The sequence below is a fragment of the Cuculus canorus genome, chromosome 21, assembly GCF_017976375.1.
Source record: "Cuculus canorus isolate bCucCan1 chromosome 21, bCucCan1.pri, whole genome shotgun sequence".
Classification (NCBI taxonomy): Eukaryota; Metazoa; Chordata; class Aves; order Cuculiformes; family Cuculidae; genus Cuculus; species Cuculus canorus.
In genome coordinates, this window is record NC_071421.1 from 8,975,100 (window position 1) to 8,983,807 (window position 8,708).

Below are 8,708 nucleotides of genomic sequence, written 5' to 3' on the forward strand. Positions count from 1 at the left end.
TCTTTTCTCCCGTTCTCAGAGTCCGGTTGAATATCCCTGTTCTCTGCTCCAGCTCTGCGGGCTCCAGGGATTTGGCTCTGGCAAATAAGCTCAGGCAAGCTGGAGCTGACTGTTACATGACCCTTCTTGTAATTTGCTGTAAATCTCATCCGTAGGATAAACAGACCAATGTTAACCTTTATATAGTAAATACAACTCCAGTGAATGTGGCCACTTAACATGACTAAAAGCTACATTTTGACTTCTAATATTAACACATTTTTAAGGAAATCTTTCTTTGGCCAAAGGCAAAAAAATATTTGTTTCCTGTTTCAGTAAATAGTCAGCATGGCAGAGCTACTCCATCTGATCCTGACTCCCTGCTCCAGGCAACTGATCCCCCTTTATCCCTGTTTACTGCAGGGATGCTGTTAAATACCTTCAGCCACTCCTGCTTGCAGATTTCCAGAGAGCCCATATCCTGTTTATAGCATCTCCGTGCCTGCATGAAGGAGCTCCAGGCAGAAAAGGGAGAAGGAAAAAGGGTTGAGGGAGACACCAACAATATCCTGGCTTGGATCAGCCATGGTGTAGCCAGCAGGACCAGGGAAGGGATTGTCCCCCTCCACTCAGCACTGGTGAGGCTGTACCTCAAATCCTGGGTTCAGTTTTCGGCCCCTCATTCCAAAGAATGACCTTGAGGGGCTGGAGTGCAGCCAGAGAAGGGAACGGAGCTGGGAAAGAGTCTGGAACACAAGGATTCTGGGAGTGATTGAGGGAACTGGGGCTGTTTTAGCCTGGAGAAGAGGAGGCTGAGGGGAATCCTCGTGGCTCTCTGCAGCTGCCAGAAAGGAGGCCGTGATGAGGCGAGTGCTGGGCTCTCCTCCCAAATAAGAAGAGGACATGGTCTCAAGTTGCACAGGGGAGGTTTAGATTGGATATCAGGGAAAATGCCTTTACTGACAGAGTGGTGAAACCCCAGCAGAGGCTGCCCAGGCAGTGTGGGTTCTCCATCTCTGGAAGGGTTCAAAAACTGTGTGACCATAGCACCTGGGGACACAGTTTAACAGGCATGGTGGGGTTGAGCTGACGGTTGGACTGGATGAGCTGAATGGTCTTTTCCATCCTCAGTGATTGTGTGATTCTATACTGGGATGTGGAAGGAAAGGAAGGAGGTACAGAGATGTTTTCTGCCTCCTCCAAGCACGTCCTATGATCAACAACAGCAGAACTCAGTATCTCTCCTAATGGTCTTCTCCCCAGTAGAAATGGTGGCTGATTGCATGGGAATGCTTGGATCAGGCCTTACAACCTCCAGAGCAACTGGGCTGCCACTGGGGGCTGCGTCTGTGATGGAGAGACCTGCCCTGTGCTTGGAGCACTGCAATGCTTTCCATTCACAATGCTTTCCGTTCACAACATCATCACTGCACTGCCCACCAGCTTTCTCTCGGGATCAGAGCCTTCTGCAGCCTCCCTGAACCACTGATGCAACCTCTGCTTGGAGCCTTTGCTGTACTCAGCAGACAATCAGAGCAAGCTTTGGAGCCTGATTTATTTTGCTGTTCCCAGATGTTATGCACAGATGGAGCCAGGCTCTTCCATTTCTCTCCGAAAGGACTGCACACAATGCTGCTGAGACGTGGCCATGAGAGGTTTGAGCAGGGCCAGGGTACCTGTTTAGACAAACCTGTGCTAAATTTGCACGTATATGGGAATGGTATCCCATTATACCTACTGGGGACTGCAGCATTTCATCCCTTCATATCCTTTCATTTAGACCCTCATGGTGATTTCTTACTTCCTCTTCAAAAGGCTCAGTTGTTGCTTTAGAAAGGTGGGCAACAAACTCAAACGGATCTGGGTGGTTTTTAAGCCACATGTGCTTCCTGCAAAAGAGTTCATGAGAGCAATGAAAGGCAGAATGATGACTGGGGAGACAGGAAAGGGTTTACACCTCTCGCTGAGAGCACCCTTGGGTTTGGTTTCTTGGCCAGTCAACCTGAACTGTGATGTTTTGCATCACATCTGATTCACATTCAGAAGGAAAGCAAATGCATCCAGCATCTCCCTGCTCTCTTGGCCTGAGGCTGGTGGGACAAAACCATCTGAAGTCAACATGTACCATGGGTTTCACAGGACCAGATGCAAGAAGGGGGTTTGCTGCAATGCTCTGCACTGCACAGCCTCAAATTTAGGTGTCTGCATCAAGTAATGGATTTGCAAGGCCAGTTCTGTCTGTGATGGACAGGGGAGCTGGGGCTGTGGTCCAGGCAGCTCCTCAATGTCCAGCACTGGGAGCATTGACCAGGAGATCATTGGAGAGCGAGGGAGAGGCTCTGAGGTACAGGCGGCGCACAGCCACAGGAGGCCCTGGCTGTACTCTAGAGGCATTGGCTGTCAGCTGCAGCATGGGAGCCCTGAGATCCGCTCCTTTCCTCCTGGATGGTTTGCATACATCGTATTTGACAGCCCCTAGATGAGAAGTAGAAACGACGCAGCCTCTCTGAGCTGGGTGGTTTACATCCTGCAGGGTTTGTGTCACTTGCTGTACCCTGCATTTACACACTGGTGGGTGAGGGAGCTCTTCTGGACCACTTCCAACTTTGGCTGCTCTGGGGACAGAAAGAGTAAAGAAGATAATGTGAAGACTAACAGCCTCACCAGGGCTTCCCCAGTGGATACCTCCCTAGACAAATTACCCTCCATCCACCACAAACCCTAGTTTGGTGCTGACATTATCCCACACCTCCACGCCAAGCCTGTGTATCGTCATGCCCATCCAGCCCACCACCGCAGCAGTTTCAGCTTCACCACTCACTTCATCCCACCTCCAGGCTCGCTGTGGAAGGAGCACAGGGACACAGGAGCACCAGTCACCCCTGTGTGCCTGGCCAGGTCGGTAGCTCAGACACAGGAACACAGCCACAGGGCTTGTCCTAAAACGTTTGAAGTTTGTGCCTCACCTTCCTGTTGACCTGAGCGAGGCTTGGAGACCCCATCCAACGTAGAAGTTTCGCAGACCTAGAGCCACGAGCCCGGCTGGCAGCCACCTGCCCAGGGCAATGTTCTCTGCCGCTCACCCCAAGACAAGGAGATGTTGTTCAGGGTCTGTGCAGGATGTGACTTGGTGACCCCAGTCGGCAAGAGGCAGCTCTCTGTGCTCACTGCTTCCCCCGCAGCGGTCGGGTCCGGGAGGCAGAAAGCCCTCTTTGTGCTGGGGAAGGTGAGCACTCCATGCACAGGCAGCTGAATTGGGGCTTTTCACTGGGCGAGAGGCTTGCCAGCTGAGGAATGCTGGCTCCCGGCTGGAGTTGGCAGGGAGCTGCCTGTGCCAGGGTCAGCAGTGCCACCATAAAGCCCACAGCCCACCCTCACGGCCCGGGAGCTGCTTGGGGGCTGAAGGCAACAGGAACTGTCCCCCTTCTGCGGGGAGACAGGGATGAAGTTGCTGTTTATACTCATAGGATTGAGGAACCGTGGAATGGTTTGGGTCAGAAAGGACCTTAAAGCCCATCCAATTCCAAGCCCCCTGCCATGGGTAGGAACACCTCCCGCTGGACCAGGTTACTCCAAGCCCCAACCAACCTGGCCTTGAACACCTCCAGCAGCCACCACTGCTCTGGGCAACCTGTGCCATGGCCTCTCCACCCTCACAGAAAAACATTTCTCCCTAAGATCTCATCTCAGTTTCCCCTCTTTCAGCTCAAAATCTTTCCATTCTCATCCTATTCCTGCACTCTCTGATCAAGAGCCCCTCCTCAGCTTTCCTGGAGATGCTTTCAGTACTGGAAGCTGCTCTAAGGCCTCCCGGATCCTATTCTTCTCCAGGCTGAACAACCCAAAGTCTCTCATCCTGTCCTTGTACAGGAGGTCCTCCAGCCCTCAGATCATCTCCATGACCTCCTCTGGCCTTGCTCCAACAGATTCGTGTCCTTCCTGTGCTGAGAACTCCAGAACTGGACACAGGGCTCCAGGTGGGGTCAGAGCAGAGCAGAGCAGAGCAGAGGAGCAGAATCCTCTCCCTGGTCCTGCTGGTCTCACTGCTTTGGATGCAGCAGTTGTGCAAAGAGCTCTCAAGGGGTAAAGCTGCCTTGCAGTTCTGGAAGGCACATCTGGATCAGGGCATTTTGGGCAGGATGCTGTACTCAACCCTGCCAACCTGTGCTACACAGGAGATGGGAATCGGGGATGCAACAAGGCTGCAAACCCTCAGCAGAAGCCCTGGAGCATCTGGGAAGCACGAGAGGACAGCCTAGCAATGCGTGCTTTAGAGGAATACTTTCTTACTATGAGGTGTTTTTGCAGGGAATGCTTTTAAGACCCACATTTCAGCCCAGAAAGCACTCATGCAAGTTTACCCCGGTTTGAGTAGAAGTTATGGGAATCTGCAGTATTTGGGGGAACAGCTGCTGCTTCAAGCATCATTTTCATGTCTTTTGTTTGGAGTCAACTCTGCTTTCTGCCCTGGCAAGACTGCACCTGGAGCCCTGTGTCCAGCTCTGGAGCCCTCAGCACAGGAAGGACATGGAGATGTTGGAGTGAGTCCAGAGGAGGCCACGGAGGTTATCGGAGGGCTGGAGCACCTCCTGTATGAGGACAGGCTGAGAGAGTTGGGGCAGTTCAGTGGAGAAGAGAAGGTTCCAGGGAGACCTTAGAGCAGCTTCCAGTATGGAAAGGGGCTGCAGGGAAGCTCGGGAGGGACTCTTGATCGGGGAGTGCAGAGAGAGGATAAGGGGGAATGCTTTTCAGCTGAAAAAGGAGAGATTGAGATGAGATCTTAGAGAGAAATGCTTTGCTGTGAGGGTGGGGAGGCCCTGGCCCAGGTTGCCCAGAGCAGTGGTGGCTGCCCCATCCCTGGAGGGGTTCAAGGCCAGGTTGGATGGGGCTTGGAAAAACCTGATCCAACAGGAGGTGTCCCTGCCCATGAGATGGGGATGGAACTGGATGGGCTTTGATGCTCCTTCCAACCCAAACCATTCTGTGACTCTATGAATCCCAAACCCATCTGCCAAAACTGCTTTGAGTCAGTAGTTCAGCTTCCGTCTCCCTCAGACCTGATTTTAATGCCTGTTATCAAAATTGACATTTCTCACACAAACAAACTGCAACCACAGTAGAATGATTTGGGTTCTGGTTCACGTAGGGGTGACTGATCTGAGCCAGGCAGCAGCATATCGCATTACGACTGTTGCTTGTGTTGTTTATTTGGGGTTTTTTTAACAGATACTTTGCCATTGCTACCTGCGCTCCAAAGTCCAGGCGCATTTCAACAAGTTGCCAGTGGCTGGCTCTGAATTCCCAGTGCTCACAACGCAATTAGCCAAGGTTTGGGCGGAAAAGCTGTCTCCAAAGCTGCTGGAGGCTGCGCAGTGTTAGAGAGTGGGAACTTGCTTCAAAATAAATAAATAAGGAGAGTTTATTTAAAGGACCCTAAAGGCAAATTTATTTAAGGCCATAGCTTTGATATGGAAGCTGCGTATGTGCCCGTCAATGGGGCTTTGAAGGCTGCGTATCCTGAGAGGAAAAGCAGAAAGGCCCATGTGGGAAAGAAAATCAACAGCACTGGCTGAAAAGAGAGGGTTTCATCGCACGTTGGAGCTGAACAGGGCACTTCAGCAAAAGGAAATCCAACCTTAGCGCAGGCAAGAGAAGCAGGCGTAAAGCATGCCAGGGATTACCTAACAAGGGAATTAGGATGGGATTTCATCTGTGCAAATAGCAAAAAATGTCATAAAACAAAAAAAAAAGGTACAAAAATAAGCAATAGAACCCCTTAAAAAGCCGTAAAATCTGATGTTTGCAAGTAGCTGGGAGAGAAAGAGAGGGAGATGGCTGAAAGCAGCGGTGGGAAGTGGAGTGGTTGCTTCAAATTGCTCAGGACCTCAGAGGGTGCTGGGGAGGAAGCTCCCCTGGATCTGCTCATTGCAGATCCAGTGTCAGGAGATGATGGTGGAATAAATTGACACTTTGAAAAGCAATAAGTCCCTGAGCCCCGATGATGCTGCCAAGACTTGTGTAGGAACATAAGAATGAAATGACGGAGCTTCTTACAAAATCGTGCTCACAAAGATCCATGTTCAGCAGCAACTGAGGGAAACTATAGGATGCAGCAGGGCTGGGGATGGAGGGGAATCTGGAATATATTATAAAGCCATCACTCGAGCCAGCGGGGTGCCCTCCCCTGGAGCAGCGGTCGTGTCAAGCCCCATGGGATGTGGGGGAGCAGAGGGACAGAAAGGCTGGGGGGAACAGCAGGGGAGTCCAGCGGGGAGAGCAGGACGGGAAGATGTTGTGATGAAGAGAGCAGGTGAGGAGGAGGTGTCTGGATGGGGATACCCACACCACTTGGTATCCTGCATCTCACCCTTTTCTCTTATCCAAAAATGGGCGGGCAGGGAGTGAATCACAGCAGATGAGAAGGAGATGTCTTGCTGTGGGCCTCAGTGACGTGCTGCGGTGCAGCATTCCTTATTTTAGCAGCGATCCGTAAGAGATGTATCAGCTAAGAAGGACTTGCACAGACACCCACAGCTTCTAGAAGGCTGCCAAGTGCAAGGGAAGGTCATTAAACTGTCTGATACCTTTGGGCCACTGGAAAGGAGATGTCCTACCCACATTCCAGCTGCAAGGCTCTGAACATCTGTTTAATACAGCACCAAGAGCGAGGAGATGCAGAACGAGGGGTGCATGCAGTGGAAGAGTGAGACCTATGGGGCAGAGCAGTACAGAAACACACCCCTCCTGGGGGAAGAGTCGATGGGAAGGCAGCAGGAGGAGAGGAATTCCCTTTGGGTCTCTGTTCATGAATGTTTTTCATCGTCTCCTAGCTGGCTGAAGAACTTCCATAGTCCTGGAAGACTCATGATTGTTGTCCAACATCACTGTTCACCTTCTCTCTTGGCCGTTTTGTGTCCCCACAGAGAGTGGACAAAATAAAAGCAGAGCAACATGGTTTCCTCCTCTCTCTTGCATGGTGATCTGCCTTGTCAGGGTAGGAGATGTCCTACCTCACCCTCTGCTTTGGCTTTGGAGGCAGTGCCTGCTCACGGATGAGCCCGCACATCTTCCCTGGGAGCCAGGGTTCAGCAAAGGAGAGAGTTTCTAGGAGATGATGATTCATGGTTGATCACTTTAGCTGGAGCTGGATTGAATCAACTTCTGTCTCCCGTGACTCTGCCCGTTCTCGTGGCCCAGGGAAGGGAGGAAAAAGGAGAAATAATGAGATTTCCCATCCAGAATCATGGGGGATTTATAGCTGTTGTGATAACCTCGGCCGTTAGTGAGGCTCACACAAGAAACCATGCTGATTTCCAAGTTCCTGATTTACTAAACAACAAAATGAAAAGTCAGCATAAATCACCTCTGCTCCCACAAGTGGCAGCTGTGAGGTCCCTGGGAGCCTGCCACAGGAATATACGAGGGCTGGTGCCTGGGCGTCTTGACTCCAGGATCTCCTCCAAGCTCTGACCAAGCCCAGGTGCTGTATGGCAATCCTGACAGAGCCACCTCACTCTGCAATGAAACACAGCAGCAACTCGCAGGGCAGTTCCAAAGAGCACGGAGCCAAACTGGGAGTACCTGCAGCAACGGCTGCGTGTTGGGGCTTGGGAGGTTCAGGTGGGACATTGAGAAACTCCTCTTCCCATGCCTTGGGTAAGGTCCTCAGAGAGGTGCAGGCATTCCAGGACTCAGCTAGACAAAGCCACAGCCACCCCGATCTCACGCTGGAGACAGTCCAGCTGCCAGTGGGAGACTGGTCTGGAGACCCTCAAGCCCCCTCCAGCCAGCCTGCCGGCATCCTGTGTTTCCAGTGTTATGTTTCCCCCAGGCATTGTTGTCCCAGCCCAGGACATTTCTGCTCTCGCCTGCACGCAGACCCTTTCAACAGCTTTTGGATGCATCCTTTCCAAGAACATGCCCCTGCCTTCCCAAAACAGATGGAAGAGCTCACGTCATTCAGGAATGGCTGTGTTTTCCAGTGCTGCTACTGAGTATGAAACAGGAGTTTAAAAAGAGAAACAGAGTGAAAAACCCAAAATCTTGCCTGGCCACAGGGTCCAGAGGCAGCAGGGGGGCAGCGATGCAACAAACCAGGGTCAAACTCAGGAGAAACTGAGCTGCTGTCAAGAGATTCACTGGATTGCAGAATCATGGAATGGTTTGGGGTGGAAGAAACATCAAAGCCCATCCAGTTCCACATCCCTGCCATGAGCAGGGACACCTCCCACTGGATCAGGGGCTCCAAGCCCCATCCAACCTGGCCTGGAACCCCTCCAGGGATGGGGCAGCCACCACTGCTGTGGGCAACCTGGGCCAGGACCTCCCCACCCTCACAGCAAAACATTTCTCCCTAAGATCTCATCTCAATCTCCCCTCTTTCAGCTCAAAACCATCCCCCTCATCCTCTCCCTGCACTCCCCCATCAAGAGCCCCTCCCCAGCTTTCCCGGAGCCCCTTCCGGTACTGGAAGCTGCTCTAACTTCTCTTTGTAGCCTTCTCTTCTCCAGGCTGAACAACTCCAACTCTCTCATCCTGCCATCAGACAGGAGGTGCTCCAGCCCATCATCTCTGTGGCCTCCTCTGGACATGTCATTCCTGTGCCGAGGACTCCAGAACTGGGTGCAGGGCTCCAAGTGGGGGTCTCACAAGGCCAGACTAGAGGAGGTGGGAGGTGTCCCTGCCTATCAGAGGGAGGTGGAACCGGGTGGGCTTTAAGGTCCTTTCCA